At 38.1% G+C, this 20,081-nt stretch overlaps 1 protein-coding gene across 5 annotated transcripts in view; it reads right to left on the bottom strand.

Annotated features, from left to right (window-relative positions):
• LOC127430223 (A-kinase anchor protein 1, mitochondrial-like) overlaps positions 1 to 20,081 on the bottom strand; it is a 38,453-nt gene that overhangs the window by 16,429 nt on the left and 1,943 nt on the right. Inside the window, exons 2-3 of one of the 5 annotated variants that reach the window (XM_051679837.1) lie at positions 9,756 to 9,869; positions 8,564 to 9,595 (exon numbers count right to left, since the gene is read on the bottom strand). The exons of 2 other annotated variants lie outside the window; for them this stretch is intronic. The gene's annotated coding sequence lies outside the window, so the exon portion shown is untranslated. Of the gene's footprint in view, positions 1 to 8,563; positions 9,596 to 9,755; positions 9,870 to 20,081 lie in introns of those variants that run through there. 2 more of the 5 variants (XM_051679840.1, XM_051679842.1) reach the window with 2 other exon arrangements.

Below are 20,081 nucleotides of genomic sequence, written 5' to 3'. Positions count from 1 at the left end.
TTTAAAAACGTAATTATTGGCAGTAGCGATGCTCCGACCAGGATTTTTACAGCCGATACGATCGCCGATGTTCTTGTCACCTGATCGGCTGATACCGATCATTTCACCTTTTATCAGGTCATAACTGGCTTTATGTAAGCTAATTGACTTTTCCTCTTCCCAGTAATATCACTTTGCCTAGTTTTTGCTGGCAAAATTTTTAAAAGGCTTATTGAGAAAAAAAAAAAAAGAAAAAATAATAAGACTTTAGAACAAGTATAGGCTAACAAAATACTCTCTATATTAAGATAGATAGCCCTATACAAAATGAAGCTTAGTGTCAAACCGAAGACGAAATGATAACCCATACAGTTGAAAAGTTTACATACACTTAGGTTGAAGTCATTAAAACTCATTTTTTAACCACTCCACAGATTTAATATTAGCAAACTATATTTTGGCAAGTCGTTTAGGACATCTATACTTTGGACATGACACGGGTCATTTTCCTAACAATTGTTTACAGACAGATTGTTTCACTTTTAATTGATCACAATTCTAGTGGGTCAGAACTTTACATACACTAAGATAACTGTACCTTTAAGCAGCTTGGAAAATTCCAGAAAATGTCAAGCCTTTAGACAATTAGCTTCTGATAGGTGGTGTGCCTGTGGATGTATTTTAAGGCCTACCTTCAAACTCAGTGCCTCTTTGCTTGACATCATGGGTAAATCAAAAGAAATCAGCCAAGACTTCGCAGCCATCATACCGCTCAGAAGGAGACACATTCTGTTTCTTTTTTATTATTAACAATTTTTATTGATTCCGTTCAACAAATTAAATAAACATAACAGAAAATGCGGAATCAAATTATATAAATTTAAACCCTCCCCTCCACCCCCCCCCGAACATGTAGTCGTAAATATTTAGAACACACACACACAAAAAAAGTATACTTTCAAAGAATAATAAAATTGCGCACACACATTTAAAACTAGAGATCCCTCCCCACTGCCCCTCCCCGAGAGCCTTCCAAAAAGGCCAAATATCTGCCCTATTTCCAAATCAAATAACGCCAGATCGTCCAGCTTTCTATACAACATCTCAAATGCCACTACCCTGCCCATCTCAGTGCACCACTCTTGAACAGAGGGCGCTCCAGACGACTTCCATCCCCTGACAATAATCCGTCTGCCAATCATAACAATGGCCAGGACCCAATTCTTTATGTACTTATTCCCTATATTAATGACTGCCCCATCACCTAAAATACAAAGTCTGGGCAAAATGTTATTTAAGTGCCCAATACATTACACATAAAACTGAACCCTCCACCAAAATTCTTGGATCTTAACACACCACCAAAAAACATGGTTTGTGTCCCCATCTTCTGATTGGCATCGCCAGCGGGGGGGGGGGTGGGGGGTAAATACCTAAAGAACTGAGAATCCCAAAATGTTGAACCATATTTTCAAAGGATCTCAACACTCCACTCTCATATAGGTCACTGAGTGTATTAACCTCCCTCACAATCCACTCTGTCCAGCAGAAAGGGGACTTATTAATACATAATTTTGGGATCAGCCACATGCTCGAGGCTACATTTAAAAAACTGTCCGAATTAAACACACTGGACTCTTTTGTCAATATCGAGTACACATGCGAGATAACGGGGTGTAACTTAACTTCTCCGGTTAGTTTGATAGAAAGGCTTTGTAATGGTGAAATAGGGGAAAGAAATTCCTATTCAATACAAAACCAGGCAGAGGCTCTCTCAGGTGGGAGTGACCAATGAGCCAAATGTATGAGACCGAATGCATAATAAAACAAAATCTTAAGTAGACCTCGAACACCTTTGTCAGTTGGCCTATGTAACTTACTGGGATGTTTACCATTCCAAATGAAGGACTTCGCTATGCTATCAAATTGCTTGAAATAAGAGAGGGGGACATCTATAGGGAGAGATTGTTGCAGGTAGTCGAATTTTGGCATACAATTCATTTTAATAACATTAACCTTCCCAGTCATAGATAAATGTAATGAAGCCCACATCGCTCGAAAAACTTTTTATTAAGGGGTCAAAATTAACTAAATCAGACAAATTTGCTGGGAATAAAATACCCAAACACTTAATGCCCTGTTTGGGCCACTGGTTGAAAAGCTGTTACCGGGCAGTACGCTGTCAGAGCCAAAGCTTCATATTTAGACCAATTCACTCTGTATCCTAAGAATTTAGAAAAGGAATGAATAGTTCTGTGGAGGCAAGGCATAGATCTAGTAGGGTCGGAGACAAATCATAAATTATTATCTGCGTAAAGCAAAAGCTTATGCGCCAGACCTCCTGCCACCACCCCTGGAAAATCATCCTCCTTTCTTATCACGGCTGCTAATGGTTCCAGGGCAAGACAGAACAATAAGGTGGAAAGAGGACACACCTGCCAGCTGCCCCTATCCAGAGTAAAATAATCAAATTAATCCATTCATTTGAACCGCCGCTACCAGGTTTCTATAAAGTAACTTAATCCACCCAATAAAAGTATTCCCGAACCCATACATTTCCAAAATCTTAAAAAGATAATCCCATTCTACCATATCAACACTTTTTCGGCATCAAGTGAGATGGCAGCGACCGGAGTCTGATCGTACGCCACTGACCACATGATATTGATGAAATGCCTAATGTTATCAAAAGAGCTGCAGCTCCGAATAAACCCCATCTGATCTGTATAAGAAGTCATAAACTTAATTGCCCACATGGGCTGAGGTACCCCTCTGGGTGAAATATAGACTATAAGCCAACATTTATTAACATACACATCTGAAATTATGTGACTGTATTGTTGTGTTAATATTTAAATTCTCGCTGTTTATTTTGGACTGGTTTACAACGGCTGTTAGATGATTGGGTCTACCAGACCTTCCTTATCATTTGTAATCAGTCAAATATTTCTCTGTTGGCACATATGTCATTGAACATCTTCAAATAATGCCATAACATTTGTTTTCAGTTGTAATTGCCTTTATTTACTTTAAACAAGTCATCAAATGTGCCTCTACAAGTGATAAAACATGTGCGTTTGCGCGCTTTTCAGTTTAAATTGGACCCGAGTGATACAACTCGGGTCCAATTTACGACCCAGAAAACCACAATCTTTTAAACTTTAAAGTTTGTTCGAGTTGTTTATGGCAATAATGAAAACATGGACTGGTACCAGGAAAAATATTGCAGGTAAAAGTTAAATTCAGAATTGTTTTTCAGTTGTCTCCACAGAATGATAATACTGTAGATTTGATACATTAATAGGTTTCTGATTTAATGCTATCCGACTTTGGGTCTGTAAACTAAAATGAGCAATTTCTTATCCTAATTTTGTGTTCAGTTTTAAAAGGTGTATTAAGTTATCCAGAAAAGAGCAGTGAATGCTTTTCTCTTTTTCATTGTTGTTGCTTTATTAATATTCTATACAATTTTATATGTACAAATCATATGCGATCTAAAAGGACTGTGGTTATTTATAGAATTATTATATTAGTAGATACCATGTGCCCCCTTTATTTTTCCTTGATATTTTTAAAGCAGCATAAAGTGAATCTGACTTTGTGTCAAACGATCATGTCTTGTGCATGTGCTCTTTATATGAACAGCAGGGTTTAACCATGGATTTAACAAATAAAAAATATTTGTCCTGCATAGTGAGATTTTGTCCAACATGTATATTAGATGAAATCATGTTTAATGATCCCAAAACAAATAAAAATTATTTAATTCTCAAATTATACTGCCTTTAAGAAAAGTTATTTTTTCTAATGTACAATCATTTATAGCTTTTTTTCTCTGCACCTGAATGCAGCAGGCAATGTTGAAGATGTAATCTGCAACCACTAATATACAGTCAGTTTTTTTACGTTTCACTTATTTTCTCTGCACCTGAATGCAGCAGGCGATGTTGAAGATATAATCTGCAACCACTAATATACAGTCAGTTTTTTACGTTTCACTTATCGTTAAGGTGTGGATTAGGCTTTGGGAAACTGACCAGCAGTTATGTGCCATTTTATCCCATGGCAGAAATAGGAAGCAACAGGTGGTCGATTAAGTGAGATAATTCCGCTATGAAAATCTCTGTGTGAGAGCGGAAACCTTCACCAATCAGATGCTCAATTGCACAACGAGCATCTGTGCTCATTGTGCAATGTATGATCTGCAAATATCATACATGTTTACTGGTTTTAATGCAGGGATGGTTGTGTTCACCGGAATTCAAGGAAAAATGCTTTGCCAATATACAGTATTATTAAGCTTTCATATTCAATTGAGGGTGCTCTAACCTTCACATCCCTGCAGAACTGGGCCTGCATCTAGCTGGCAGCTGCACTGACATGGCAAAACAACAAGATACCTTACTTATCTATTAAATTTATTATGGAATAGTAGTGTAGCCTACTAGCTCACCTTATGCTGCACTACCATGTTCGCAAAGCACATCCTTGTGCTCTCTAGCAATGTGACGTGTACGATTCCAAAAGTCTCTCCACACTCCAGTTGGATTTCCTCGTTCTTAACTTTGATTTATACTTAGCATCTATTTAGGCTATAAGGTTTGCAACGGTATGAGATTTTCACGGTACGATAACAGTCTCAGAAAATATCACGGTTTCATGGTATCACAGTATTACACAATTATTATTATCAGTTACAGTGACCTACTGAAAACTTTTTTTTGGTTGAACAAATGCTTTATTATAATTGAATTTTTTTTTAATTTTTTTTTAATGGATGTATAAAAAAAAAATTCTCCCTTTTGAAAATAAGAAAACTGACAGAATTATAATAAACTGAATTATAAACATGATAAAAAAAATAGCATGTAACTATAACATGTTATATGACTAAAGCATGTTAGTTTACATGTTAGCATAGCATGTTAAATCATCTACTAAATGAAAAATAACATCAGCTGTGTGAGCGTTTAATGTCCTATGATTATTAATTAACATATACTGTAGGTGAGCGACAGTGCAGCCAGACTGCTCCTGTCTGTACCTTTAACTCAGTGGTTCTCAACTGGTTTTGCTTTAGGACCCAGATTTTACATTGGAAATCAAGTGGTGACCCGCCATAGTAAAAACGAAACCTGTATTTAATGTATCCTGGGTCGCATTTCCTTTTATGTTGCATAGTTTTGTTTGTGGTTTTCAAGTACAAGGACATGCATCAAGTGACACTATTTTTGTTGTTGACGCCAACAACAAAAGTGACAGGAAGTTTTCTCTCCTCCCTTTTAAAAATTGAAGAGCATATTTACTTACATGAGCTCATTATCCCGTTTGATTCCTAATTTCAAACATTATTCAAACAGAACATACATATTACAGAGGAGGAAAGGCTCCTCATTACCATGGTTAGGTCAGTGTAGCTAGTCTTAAATAATAGTAAAAATAACAACAAATTATAGTATTTATGAAATGATAAATACTAGCTGAATCACATCTTGAAACTTTAACTACAACTGCCACTGTTGATATAAAATGAGGTCTAATAGATTCTACCATTAGATTATTTCATATGAAACTATAACATTGTCAAAATATAACTTATGTAAAATCGTGAAACAATTTTGTAAAGGTGATGATGTATAATGAAACAAATTTGCGCATAGCACAGTGTTGTTCTTTTCCTTCAGGGCTGCCTACTGTTTGAGAGGTTCGACTTCACTTCCTCCGTAACGCTTTAAACTAGTACAGTCTCACTAGAATTGAACTTGGTCACATCTGTTTTAAGGTCTGCAGTTTTAAGCTCGGTTGTTGCATGCGCGCACCAGAGAGAAGAGCAGATCATGATTGCGAGCTGGTTCCGTTACACTCGTGCCAAAGTGCAGATGAGAAGCCTTTAGCTGATTGCAAGGTTATCAATAAATCTGCCTCGGCAGTCCTAAATAGGCTATCACTTGGGCGGCCGCTGAAATATCTTCAATGGGAGAACCGTGGCATTGTTCTTTCCCTGCTGTCCGCGACCCAGTCCGAATAGACCTGCTACCCACTTTTGGGTAGTGACCCACCAGTTGAGAAACACTGCTTTAACTCGCACACACTCACTTATGTCAGACCGCCAATATCCGCAGACTCTCTGACAATTTCTCCATTGCATGTGTGTGTGTGGTGCAAGTTGATGAGTCTGACAGGCAGTCAAGGAGGAAAGGAGATGTGCAAGCGCAGGTGAGATTCTCCATCCGGTTGCATTTTTTTCTCAATACCTTAGATAAGCAAATGTACATGGTATGAAAACCGTCAATTTTCATACCGTGAAACCAGTATACCGCTGCAACCTTATTTGCAACTTCACTAAAACAATGTTTGAGCTCCATAACCATAATCGCAGATTCCCAAACCAGCATATCACTAAGCGCATTCTGGGTTGAGCGAGTGGCACTGAGTGGCCTGAGAGAGCGGAGTGGAATCTTAAAAAGGCGCTCTCTGCTCGGGTGGAATTATCACCGCTCCGCTCACATGTTCTGGTCATCAGTTTAGGAAGTTCTAATGGTTCCACAAAGTTTCTAATATCCTCATCTGTAGACAAAGTCATGGAACTATAGATAAAGATAGAATTCTTTAAAAGCAATATTAATATCAATGGCTGAGGTAAATATTTCACCACCAGCAGATTTCACTGAGGGAATGGTAGATAAAGACTCCGTTTTATATATCTAGCCAGAAGTTTTCCTGCCTTGTCCCCCGACTCAAAGTAAGACTGTCTTGCCCTGAATAGCCAAAACTCCACCTTCCGCAACAAAATAGTATTACATCTGTATTTCAATCGGGTCAATTCTCTGAGGCCATTAGACGACATTTGGTGCTTCAGCTCTGCCTTGGCACTTTTAATATTCCCTTCCAATTCCACGTGTTCCTGTGCTTTGGATTTTTTGGTGAATGCGGCATACTGTACGATCCGGCCCCTAAGAACCACCTTAAGTGCCTCCCAAGCCACGCCCAAAGAGGATCCTGAGGACCAGTTGGTCTCCATATAGACATTGATTTCAGCCTTTATCATATGTTGGAATTCAGGATTTTGCAAAAGGGATACATTAAAGCACCAACTATATGATTTCTTTTTCTCCAGATTTGGCACCAGCTCTAAACACACCAGGGTGTGATCTGAGACTAAAATGTTTCCAATTGAGCAATCAGCAACTGATGAAATGATGAGATATATATATAAAATGTGCGTTTTTATATATATATATATATATATATCTCTACTCGAGTAAATCTTATGGACTGATGAAAAAAAATGTGTCCCTCCCAGATGGGTTCAAAAGTCTCCAAATATCTGCAAGACCAAGATTTTTAAACATCCTGTGAAGCATCAATGTTGCTCTAGGGGCTTGCACACTTTTGCTTCACTATGGTCAAGGACTGAGTCCATCAAAAGATTAAAGTCTCCTCCCAAAATTATATCATGAGGGGTGCCAGCGGCTTGCAACATCCCTTCAAGATCTATATAAAAAAAGCCCCGATTATCAACTTTATGCGCATAATGACTCTTCCTAATTTATCTTTAATCTGTTTGAGACATTTGAATTGTAGATGTTCACTTAGTGTAATGACTCCCCTGCTCTTACTTGAGCCAGCACTAAAGAAAACATGTCCACCCCATATCTTCCCAAATTTTTCAGCTTCCTGTGGGGAAAGATGCATTTCTTGAAGAAACACTATCATATTTCCTATGCTTAAGATGAAAAATAACCTTCCTTCTTTTTATGGGGTGCCCCAACCCATTCACATTCCACGTGGAGAGAGACAAACCACTCATATTAACATTTTACATTTTGACATAAGAAAAAAATAGATTGTGTGTCAAAAACAAGATTATAAAAGACCACATTCCAACATTAGTGCACCCATCAAAACTCGAACATCCCCCAGAACCAAACAAACAGACAAAAGAAAAATGTGTGCATTAACCCCGCTCACGACAGCGCCAACTGGTGTCCATCCCTCCGAACTCAAACAGTCCATGCACACCTAAGAGAACCCCTGCGACAACTTTGCCATTGGATTACTCGAGTCCGGTGTTTCTATACAAATTTTGTGAGACAGAATTACATGGCAAAAAACAATCTATAAAACAAACTCCAGCCAATAGGTGGAATAAACAGAGCGTATAGATTCATCCATAAAACTGTCCTGAAGGTGTGTTACTTTACATAATGAACTCCAGCCTCTAGGCAGAACCAGCACAAGAAGAGCACACAGATTCCCCAAACAGACATGCGACTGTTCAGTGAGCCGGTCCACTCGGTTGCAACGTGAGTGCAACAAATGACTTAATCACTCCAATGTCTTGTGAGAAATACTCAAAACAAACTACAGCCAATAGGAGGAATAAGTACAATGAGCATGTAGATTCATCCATAAAACTGTCCTGAAGGTGTGTTACTCTACAAAATAAACTCCAGCCGCTAGGCGGAACCAGCAAAAAAAAAAAAAAAAAAAAACCTGCTCCGTTTCCTCGAACAGTCAAGTAAATGTTCAGTGAGCTGGTCCACTCAGCTGCAACGTAAGTACAGCAAGATGACTTACTCACTCCATTGACTTTATGAAGGACATCGCTTGCTGTGGGCATGTGAATGTTTTACAGCCATCCTTAGCATCTGTTCTCAATTTGGCCGGGAATATCAGGGCAAAAGCGAACTTCCGTTGATATAAAAGTTTCTTGCATTCCTTGAATCGATCACGTTTCTCTTGTCGAATTCGCAAAGTTTGGGAAAAAGAAAATGCTGTGGTTTTTACTAGAAAGCCTTCCTTTACTCCTAGCCTTGCGTAACACAAGATCTTTATTGGATGATCTCAGAAATTTGGCCAGAATTGATCGGGCCTGTCTCCCTCCGCAGATCGCCGTGAGCTCACTCGATTTCCAGCTTATGGCCTTATGTCATGTCGGGCAAATTCAGAAGGAGCCCATCCAGATATTTCACCATATCCTTACCCTCTTCGGCCTCAGGAATTCCAACTATACGGACGTTATTCAGCCGGCTACAATTCTCCATGTCCTCCAACTTTTCCCAGACATGCTCCAAATCCACCTTGGTCGCTAGCGGATTAGTAGATAATTCCCTCTTCGATGACTCCAGATAATTGGTCCGTTTCTCAACATCCCCCACTCTTGTAACCACCTCAGTGAACTTTGCCTCCATGGCAGTGATCGATCGACGTATCACAGAAAGATCCTCCAAGTCAGCAACTATCTTCGTCAGCACTGCCGACATGTTCCGCATATCTCGCCGCGTTTCCTGCACCTCTCCGACTAAATCGACTCCCAGGCTCGGGACCTGCTCGTGGGTGTCAGCTTGAGCACATAAGTGTCTTTTAATGTCTCCAGAGCCCAAGCATTTTGAATTCTTTGACATTGTACTCCTAGAACAGTTATGGAACAGTGTGTATCGAATCTCACCGGTTTATGTCATTAAAAGTGTTAAAACAAGCAAAGTGAGCTGTTCACACATCCGATCCCCGCATGGCGCTACGTGACTCCACATTCTTTTCCTTAGAGGTGAACGTAGTTTGGTGCGAAGTGCAAATCAATCCCAGAACAACACCAAAGGACCTTGTGAAGATGCTGGAGGAAACAGGTAGACAAGTATAAATATCCACAGTAAAACAAATCCTACATTGACATAACCTGAAAGGCTGCTCAACAAGGAAGAAACCACTGCTTCAAAACTGCCATAAAAAGCCAGACTGCAGTTTGCAAGTGCACATGGGGACAAAGATCTTACTTTTTGGAGAAATGTTCTCTAGTCTGATGAAACAAAAACACCATCCCAATCGTGAAGCATGGGGGTGGCAGCATCATGTTGTGGGGGCGCTTTGCTGCAGGAGGGATTGGTGCACTTAAAAAAAAAATAGATCATGAGGAAGGAAAATTATGTGGATATTGAAGCAACATCTCAAGACATCAGCCAGGAAGTTAAAGCTCGGTCACAAATGGGTCTTCCAAATGGACAATTACCCCAAGCATACCTCCAAAGTTGTGGCAAAATGGCTTAAGGACAACAAAGTCAAGGTATAGGAGTGGCCTGAAAATTTGTGGGCAGAACTGAAAAAGCATGTGCGAGCAAGGAGGTCTACAAACCTGACTCAGTTACACCAGTTCTGTCTGGAGAAATGGGCCAAAATTTCAACAACTTATTGTGAGAAGCTATGGAAGGCTACCCAAAACGTTTGACCCAAGTAAAACTGTTTAAAGGCAATGCAACCAAATACTAACAGAGTGTATGTAAACTTCTGGCCCACCGGGAATGTGATGAAAGAAAAGCTGAAATAAATCATTCTCTCTACTATTATTCTGATATTTCACATTCTTAAAATAAAATAGTGATCCTAACTGACCTAAGACAGGGAATGTTTTCTACGATTAAATGTCAGGAATTGTGAAAAACTGAGTTTAAATGTATTTGGCTAAGGTGTATGTAAACTTCTGTCTTCAACTGAAGGTGCAATTAAACTTAATGATACTTTTGGTTATTGATTCATTGTCATTATTTCATATAATTATAATTATTCCCTATTTTGTTTTATTTTTTGGATTTGATTTAATACATTATTGTATAAAGAATTGTTATATTTATACATTCCTGCCTTTTCACTTAGTTGGAAGATTGTATGCAATTTTCAATGAATTTTTCATAATGGATTTTATTCATTAAGGGAGAAGCTACCATAGGTTTACCTCAATGACATTACGGTGTCTGATTTTGTTGAGCAGATGGATAAATTCAATTAAATTCATGATAAATATTAAATCTGTATTTATTATTACTAAAATTATTTATTAATTTTAATAGTAATTATAATTAACAGCAATAACCATAAATCAGCGAATAGGAAGAATAAATTAATATGATTGTGTAGGTTTTGCATATGCAGAAATAAATTACACATCTACACATTTAAATCACACATTTACTGTCATTTCAAAAGCTTTTTGTGAAATATTTGCAATGTAAATAATCATTCCTGATTACTGCATTCATATATCCAAATTAAAGTTTACATTTTAGGACAAGATATTTCTCACTTTGCGCTGCAATTTTTGCATGAATATATCGCTTCCAGTCAGGTGGTCACATACAGTCTAGTTGCATAATAATAGCTGAAATATTGCAACGCAGCCGAAGGTCAAATAGGAATTAAAAAGTCTCATCTGGAGATGGTCAAAACCCCACGCAGCCCCCGTATGAATCTCTGTTTGAAAAGAATGACTTCCGTCTATCGTACGCAGTGTCAAAAAAGGTGATTTAAGGGACAATGTAGAGTCTGCAGGTGACATGGCAAAATAAAACCAGACAGTTTAGAGCCTTGCATTGCCCAGAAGTGTCTTATTTTGCAACAGCTAGTATATTTACATGCATGACCCTACACAGATTATGCTTAAACCAACAAAATGCTTTCAGGGTAAGGTCATAAACCTTATTTTTATCATAAATGGTTTTTAGCATAAACCGATAAGCACACATAGATTTAAAGTGTAAACACCTTTACTGGCATACTTACTGGCCAAGAGTAGTGTGCATGCCTGCTTACGTTTTGGCAGAAAAATCTGAGAATATTCCCATGATTTTTTGAATAAGCTGACTTTTGGAAGTTATCAGCATATTGTTGTGAATGTAAAGTCACTCAATGCCTGGCCGACTGTACATTAGCTAATTTATAACAAGGCACCTTCCCAAATAAATAAATGGTCATGAAATATTAATTAAAAAAAGTTGAAATCATTTTGTGGAAAGAAAAAGACTGCATAGTGACGAGTACAGTACAGGTATTTAGGAAGATAGTTGTCTGTGACAAGTCAATTAAACAGATTAAAAGTCATTATACAAAAATATTTGAGCAAAGAGTGCTGCAATTGACCAATCAAAATGAAATAACTCAGAGAGCCATGTAGTAAGTAAATTAACCATTTGTCAGTTACAGCAGTGGTGGTGTTGCATAAGGTTTTATTTCTGGGTAGAGAAGTGTTTCCTTTGGGACAGTCACTATGGAAGAAAGGAAAGAATGGGTGACTCATTCTCATCATGGGGAAATTACACCCTGGTCAACATGCATTCCTTTGTCTTGTTCACAAGTCTCTGTAACATTTAGAAAACAACTGCCATTTTAAACATTTCCATAAAACTTTGCACAATGATAATTACACGGCATGAAATAAAAATATGAAAACAGCTAATGTAGCCTGGCAGGACAAAACAGACATACAATCATAAAAAAGGGAATATCATAAAAAAAAATGAACAGCTTAACTTGTCTGACATCATGAATGATATATCACATTGTTTGTTGCACTTTTGGTGTGGCTGCTTTAAATGAGAAAGGGGAGTGTTCTGGGCAGCCATTCTGAAACATCGGGGACAATATCACATGGCTGACATCAGGCTGTAACTAACGATTATTAGACTATTCGGGCAATTATTGCAACGATTAATCATTTGCTCTTAACCGACTATTCAGCTTGTACCTTGACTTAAAAGGTTGTAATAAACATGCTTACTAACAATAAAGAGGACAAAATCATCTTAAAAATACCTCTAAATGACATTCACTGAATTAAACAAACAAATTTCTCAGTCTCGGACAACAAATTTTTCTTCTGCAGTATAGCTACTAAAGTAAATGTACTTCATAATTTTTTTATAGATATTCATATTAGAAAACAAGCCAAAACAACTTGGAATCCATCTTTAACTCTCAAAAAACAAACTCTCTCTTCAAGAGCTGCATATCGCTGATTTTCTTCTCGATAAGATACACACCGCAACTCATGTATTATGATTCACTTTGTGGCGAGCCATTACGTTACAATCTAACTGGAGCAAGCGTGTGCGAGGGACGAGCATGCCCGCCCCAGTGTGTACATCAGCCGGGTGCAGTTTCAGTCTCCCCCCCTAAGATCAGGTCACTTCATGCGACTCAGAGAAGTGGCGCTGACCGCACAGAGATATGCCAGTTTCTGAGTTTGTACTTATTTACATGACCTGCTTCCCTGTTATTAGAACTTTAATAAAGGACGCATTAAAGATATAATGGCGGGGTGTTTCCTTTACGCTCTGACATGCAAGTTTTGCTTCAGTGGAACGGCGGCTCCGGCTCAGCTTATTCCACAACGAGAGTGCTTCTGTATTTAGTCATTTTGTATAATTTCCCCATATTTAGCGATCTACATCACCTGAAGCTATTTGGAAAGTTTGGAGTGCGTCTGGACTTTTTTCTCTCCTCAATCAGGCACAAGATGCAGTGCTCCTCTCAAACGTGCCATCATTAGTTTCATATCTGATCATGTGTTACATTAAATTTGACCAAACGACTATTCGTCAATGAAATTTTTTGTGGACAATTTTTTATTGTTGACGTTGTCGATAATGTCGACTGATCGTTTAAGCCCTAGCTGACATTCAACCTCAGAGACTGCTGAGAGCTACAGTGCTGTGAAAAATTATTTGCCCCCGATTTCTTCTGTTTTTATGTATTAATGCCAGACCGATTTATCAGTTGGCCGATATTAGCCTTTCACAGATATATCGCATCGGCGTATATGTTTTCCGATATGCGCAGATATGAAAACTTTTTTTCATAACATATAATGCAGAAAACAATGCTTAGGGTGATTTAGAATTGGTGTCATAACTTAGTTTGTCCAGCAGAGCATGCTCCGACTCCACTGTTTACAGAGCTGAGCTGACGGTGGCTCTGCAGACAGTGCAGAGTTAAGTGATGTCTTCAAGGCAAGTTGTTAACTAGTTTGTGAAATACACACTGTAAAGTTAATAAACAATGACCCATCATATTCCCTTTTCAATAACTAATAACGTTAACCCCGTCCCTGACAACCATGTCACTCATGTTTATCACATCTGTTTGCCATTAGCCAGCTATAGTTTGTCAGTGCAGTCAGTAACGTAGCAGATGGAAAGGTAAGCAGAGCATCTTTTTGCAGCTCAGCAGACAATTGTGCGGTGGTGGACTGTGTCAGTTGAGTGTTGATTCACGCCATGTTGTTACCTAGTTGGTGAGACGCAATGCTGGAAAGTAAATAAACAACATCCATCTTTTACTCTGTGACAACGAGCTTATAGCTAACTAGCTAACCACGTAGCTACTTTCATACCTTGTCAGCTGAGTGGAAGCTAATGAGTAAACATGTATTCACCAAACTGTTTTGTTCAGGATTCGCAGTTTGGTACCCCCTTCAACCATACATTTACAAAATGTAATATTTAAAAGTCTGGTATTCCACCGTTGAAATTTTCCCCTGAACTTGTATAGCAGAATACATTGTAACACCACTGTCACAGTTTATCTCTTGACTCGGCAGGTGTAAATGCTTCTTGTTTTACAACCTGCCAATAATTAACTGGCAGTATTAAAATAGTCAGCATTTGACTGATACTAAACAGTACTACTGATGTTTCTTTAGCTATTTTATTTATCCTTTATTTAAATGGTCAGCCATTGACTGATACTAAACATACAGTACTGATTTTTATTTAGATATTTTTATTTATTCTTTATTTTAATGGTCAGCCATTGCCTGATACTAAACCTTTTTTTTTTTTTTTTTAATGTGACGAGGAGGGCGGGGCTAGCCCAATTGTGCTAATCAGCCGAGTAGAGGGATAAGTGCAGCAGGATGCGGCAGTTCGAGAGAGAGCGCCACACGGAGCTGCTGTGTGTGCGTTTGTGTTGTGTCTTTTTGTTTCATTAAATATTTTGACCATTCAGCCGGTTCCTGCTGCTGCCTCTCCCATTTTAACCTAGTTACATTTAGCTATAATTTTAATTTATTCTTTATTTAAATGGTCAGCAACTGACTGATACTGAACATACAGTACTGATGTTTTAAGCTATTAATTGTATTTTTATTTATTCTTTATTTTCTCAGTGTTCATTTCTAGAATTTGTTGACAATGTATAATAATAATGTCAAATATGCTTTGATAAAAAATGTTAAGAAAGCAGCCTTCTGAGTACCTTTGCATAGTCATATTGGTGCAAAATTGGTGCACAATCCACATAGAAAATGTCTGTTTTCATTCCAGCTCAAATTAACTATATTGGCCACAATATCGTTAATCGGTGAATTTCCCCCCTCTAAAATCAGTCTCAAAAATCCCATATTGGTCGGGCTCTGTTGTGTCTATCTCATACTAAATTTAAAAAAATTCAAACAAAATCTAACATAAAAACAAAGGCAATCCGAGTAAACACAAAATACAGTTTTTAAAAGATAAATGTTATTTATTGAAGAAAAAAAAAGTTATCCAATACCAACTGGGCCTATGTGAAAAAGAATTTGCCCCCTTAGATACTAAATCCCCAAATCTATGAAACTGCATTCATAATGGAGTTCAGCTGGACTAGACACACCCAGGCCTGATTACTGCCAGCCTTGTTCAATCAAATCAACACCTAAATAGAACTTTGTCAGCAGCATAAAGTTGGCTAAAATGCCTCACCCAGTAGCACACTATACCAAGGTTGAAAGAATTCCAGAAATGAGAAACAAATGTGATTGAAATACATCAGTCTGGGAAGGGTTACAAAGCTATTTTAAAGGCTCTGGGACTCCAAAGAACCACAGTGAGAGCCATTATCTCCAAATGGAGAAAACTTGGCACATAGTGAACCTTCCCACAAGTGGCCGACCTTCCAAAATTCCTCCAAGAGCACAGCAACAACTCATCCAGGAAGTCACAAAAAAGCCAAGCACAACATCCAAGGAAATGCAGGCCGCTCTCGCATCAATGAAGATGGCAAAAAATGCCATCCATGGAAGAGTGGCGAGGCAGAAGAACATTAACGCTAATCTGAATTTTGCCAAAACACACCGTGATGATCCTCAAAGCTTTTGGGAGAATGTTCTGTGTACTGATGAGTCGAAAGAGGAACTGTTTGAAAGACAGGAGTCCTGTTACATCTGGTGTAAATCAAACACAAAATTCCATAAAAAGAACATCACACCTACGATCAAGCATGGTGGTGGTAGCGTGATGGTTTGGGGATGCTTTGCTGCTTCAGGGCCAGGGCAACTTGCAATAATTGAGGGAAACATTGAGGGAATTCTGCTCTCTATCAGAAAATCCTAAAGGAGAACATCCGGTCATCAATCCGTGAGTTGAAGATCAAGTGCAACTCGATTATGCAGCAACACAATGATCCAAAGCATAGGAGTAATTCCACCTCTGAATGGCTCAAAAGAAGCAAAATTAAAGTTTTGGAGTGGCCTAGTAAAAGTCCTGACTTGAACCCGATTGAGATGCTGTGGCATCGAAAACCCTCCAATAAGGCTGAATTAAAGCAGTTCTGCAAAGAAGAGTGGGCCAAAAGTCCACCACAGCGTTGTGAAAGACTGATCTCCAGTTATCGGAAGCGTTTGGTTGCAGTTGTTGCTGCTAAAGGTGACACAGCCAGCTATTAAGTTTAAGGGGGCAGTTAGTTTTTCACATGGGTGATACAGGTGTTGGATAACGTTTTTGCCTCAATAAAAAAAATCTATACACTGCCGTTCAAAATTTTGGGGTCACTTGGCTGAAATGTTTCTCATGATCTTAAAAACCTTTTGATCTGAAGGCGTATCCTTAAATGTTTCAAAAGAGTTTTGTAGACAAAAATATAATTGTGCCAATATATTAATTAATTTCATTACAAAACTAAAATTTTATTAATTTTTTTTTTTTTTTTTTAAATGGATGACTTTGACCAAATAATAAAGAAAAGCAGCCAATAAGTGGCAGGCATAGATGGGAACTCCTTCAATACTGTTTAAAAAGCATCCCAGGGTGATACCTCAAGAAGTTGGTTGAGAAAATGTCAAGAGTACATGTTTGCAAATTCTAGGCAAAGGGTGACTACTTTGAAGATGCTAAAATATAACAGTTTACTTATTTTGGATTTTTATAGTCAAAACATAATTCCCATAGTTCCATTTCTATCATTCCATAGTTGTGATGACTTCATTATTCTAAAATGTGGAAAAAAAAAAAAAAAAAAAAAGTTTACCCTAAACTTTTGACCAGTAGTGTATTTTTGAAAACTGTATTTTGTGTTTACTCAGGTTGCCTTTGTTGTATGTTATATCTCTTTTGAAGATCTAAAGCAATTTAGCATGAAAAACACAAAAATAGAAGAAATCAGGAAGGGGGTAACTATTTTTTTTTACAGCACTGTACGTGCCATGTCTGCCTCGCTGATCATTGGCTGGGAGGGGCATCCGTTCCAAGTTAAAAAAGGACATCCATGCATGCCTTTCCATCATGGGCACAGAATAAACTAGCCTCTTGAGGAGGAGGAATACATCACAGACAAGCCCCTCCCATTTACTCCTGTACATAGTTACCACAGATAAAGGGGTTTCCATTTCTCTTCAGCTTTCATCCAACATTTCAAAAGTCAGACTGCCACCGTGACTTACAATGAAAGCAGACTAGTACGTAATGACAAATATGAAGCTGTGCCTCTGGGGAGGAAAAATGAGAGTTGGATTCTGAATGCACAAAAATATGTTTTGAAATAAGCACATCAAATGTGAAAGTCACAAAGGGTGATTTCCTTAGAAGCTGATACTTATGTCATAGTTTTTGTTTCATATTTAGAAACTAAAAAAAACAGAAAACTGGTAGTCTTATGAATGGCATTGGATTTGAAGAGACATGAATATTGTGACGTGTTAGGCTAATTACGGTACAGCTCAGCTGTGGTTATAAGCCCAACAGAAATTAGATCTTACAACATTTCAATGCACATCTATGAAAAATAATTTTAACAGCAGAAAATGCTGTTAAAGTCGCAATTTATGCCACATTTTACAAACTGAAGATATTTTCTGTTAAGAAAACACTTTCTTTGCAGTTTGTAAATCATTTGTATTAAAAGGTACACCAAAGCCAATTATCCTCAAACTACATGTGATAAACCGTAAAATCACAGCAGATGTTTGCTTTAGGCACAGATTTAAATTAGTAGGGAACTAAGATTGTGATGTTCAGATTATTTCCCACAAGAAAGTCTTCGGTACCCTGATAAAACTTAAATTTCCAAAACTATTTAAAATTCATCATGGTATTACTATGATTTTTCTGACATCTACCATAGTATTTACAAAGTACCAAGGTACTTAAAAGTACTATCATGGAATAGTTTAGTAAGTGATAGACATTTAGGTTTTTCAGGCTTCAGAAGACTTTGGGTAGCACTTTATTTTACAGTACTGGTTTTCATTTACGTGCAATATTACAACAACTACAGAAATTACTAGGTACTAACCCTAAACCTTACCCCAGCCCTAAACGAAACCCATATTAAATACAGTTGAAGTCAGAAGTTTACATACACTTAGGTTGAAGTCATTAAAATTCATTTTTTAAACACTCCACAGATTTAATATTAGAAAACTATAGTTTAGGCAAGTCATTTAGGACATCGACTTTGTGCACGACACAAGTAATTTTTCCAACAATTGTTTACAGACGGATTGTTTCACTTTTAATTGATTATCACAATTCCAGTGGGTCAGAAATGTCATACACTAAGTTATCTGTGCCTTCAAGCAGCTTGGAAAATTCCAGAAATGCCAAACCTTAGACAATTAGCTTCTGATAGGAGGTGTACTGAATTGGAGGTGCACCTGTGGATGTATTTTAAACTCAGTGCCTCTTTGTTTGACATCATGTGAAAATCAAAAGAAATCAGCCAAAAACATTGTGGACCTCCACAAGTCTGGTTCATCCTTGGGAGCAATTTCCAAACACCTGAAGGTGCCACGTTCATCTGTAAAACAATAGCACTCAAGTATAAACACCATGGGACCACGCAGCCATCATTCCGTTCAGGAAGGAGACACATTCTGTCTCCTAGAGATGAACATATTTTGGTGCAAAAAGTGAAAATAAATCCCAGAACAACAGCAAAGGACCTTGTGAAGATGCTGGAGGAAACAGGTAGACAAGTATCTATATCCACAGTAAAACGAGTCCTATATCAACCCGACATAACCCAAAAGGCTGCTCAGCAAGGAAGAAGCCACTGCTCCAAAACCGCCATAAAAAAGCCAGAATACAGTTTGCAAGGGCACATGGGGACAGAGATTTTACTTTTTGGAGAAATGTCCTCTGGTCTGATGAAACAAAAATTTTACTTTTTGGCCATAATGACCATCGTTATGTTTGGAGGAAAAAGGGTGAGGCATGCAAGCTGAAGATCACCATCCCAACCGTGAAGCATGGGGGTGGCGGCATCATGTTGTGGGGGTGCTTTGCTGCAGGAGGGACTGGTGCACTTCACAAAATAGATGGCATCATGAGGGAGGAAAATGATGTGGATATATTGAAGCAACATCTCAGACATCAGCCATTAAGTTAAAGCTCGGTCGCAAATGGCTCTTCCAAATGGGCAATGACCCCAAGCATAGCTCCAAAGTTGTGGCAAAATGGCTTAAGGACAACAAAGTCAAGGTATTTGAGTGGCCATCACAAAGCCCTGACCTTAATCTGATAGAAAATTTGTGGGCAGAACTGAAAAAGCGTGTGCGAGCAAGGAGGCCTACAAACCCGACTCAGTTACACCAGTTCTGTCTGGAGGAATTGGCCAAAATTTCAGCAGCTTATTGTAAGAAGCTTGTGGAAGGGTACATTTGACCCAAGTTAAATAATGTAAAGGCAATGCTACCAGATACTAACAGTGTATGTAAACTTCTGACCCACTGGGAATTTGATGAAAGAAATAAAAGCTGAAATAAATCATTCTCTCTACTATTATTCTGACATTTCACATTCTTAAAATAGTGATCCTAACTGACCTAAGACAGGGAATGTTTTCTACAATTAAATGTGAAGAAGTTTGAAAAACTGACTTCAACTGTACATGTCGTTACCAAGTACTACTTAGTACTTTCTTGGGTGAGTACACTGCAAGTATACTGAAAGTACACGTACGTGCAACCAGACTTTGCATAAAAAAAAAATTAAAAAAAATTAGTACCATGGCATTTAACATGACCAACCCTCCATTTCGATTACTATTACAGTTTCATTCAATAGTACAATTTAAGCAAG

The sequence above is a fragment of the Myxocyprinus asiaticus genome, chromosome 39 (assembly GCF_019703515.2).
Source record: "Myxocyprinus asiaticus isolate MX2 ecotype Aquarium Trade chromosome 39, UBuf_Myxa_2, whole genome shotgun sequence".
Lineage (NCBI taxonomy): Eukaryota > Metazoa > Chordata > Actinopteri > Cypriniformes > Catostomidae > Myxocyprinus > Myxocyprinus asiaticus.
Note: the sequence above shows the minus strand (reverse complement) of the source record. Positions and strands in the feature narration are given on the sequence as shown.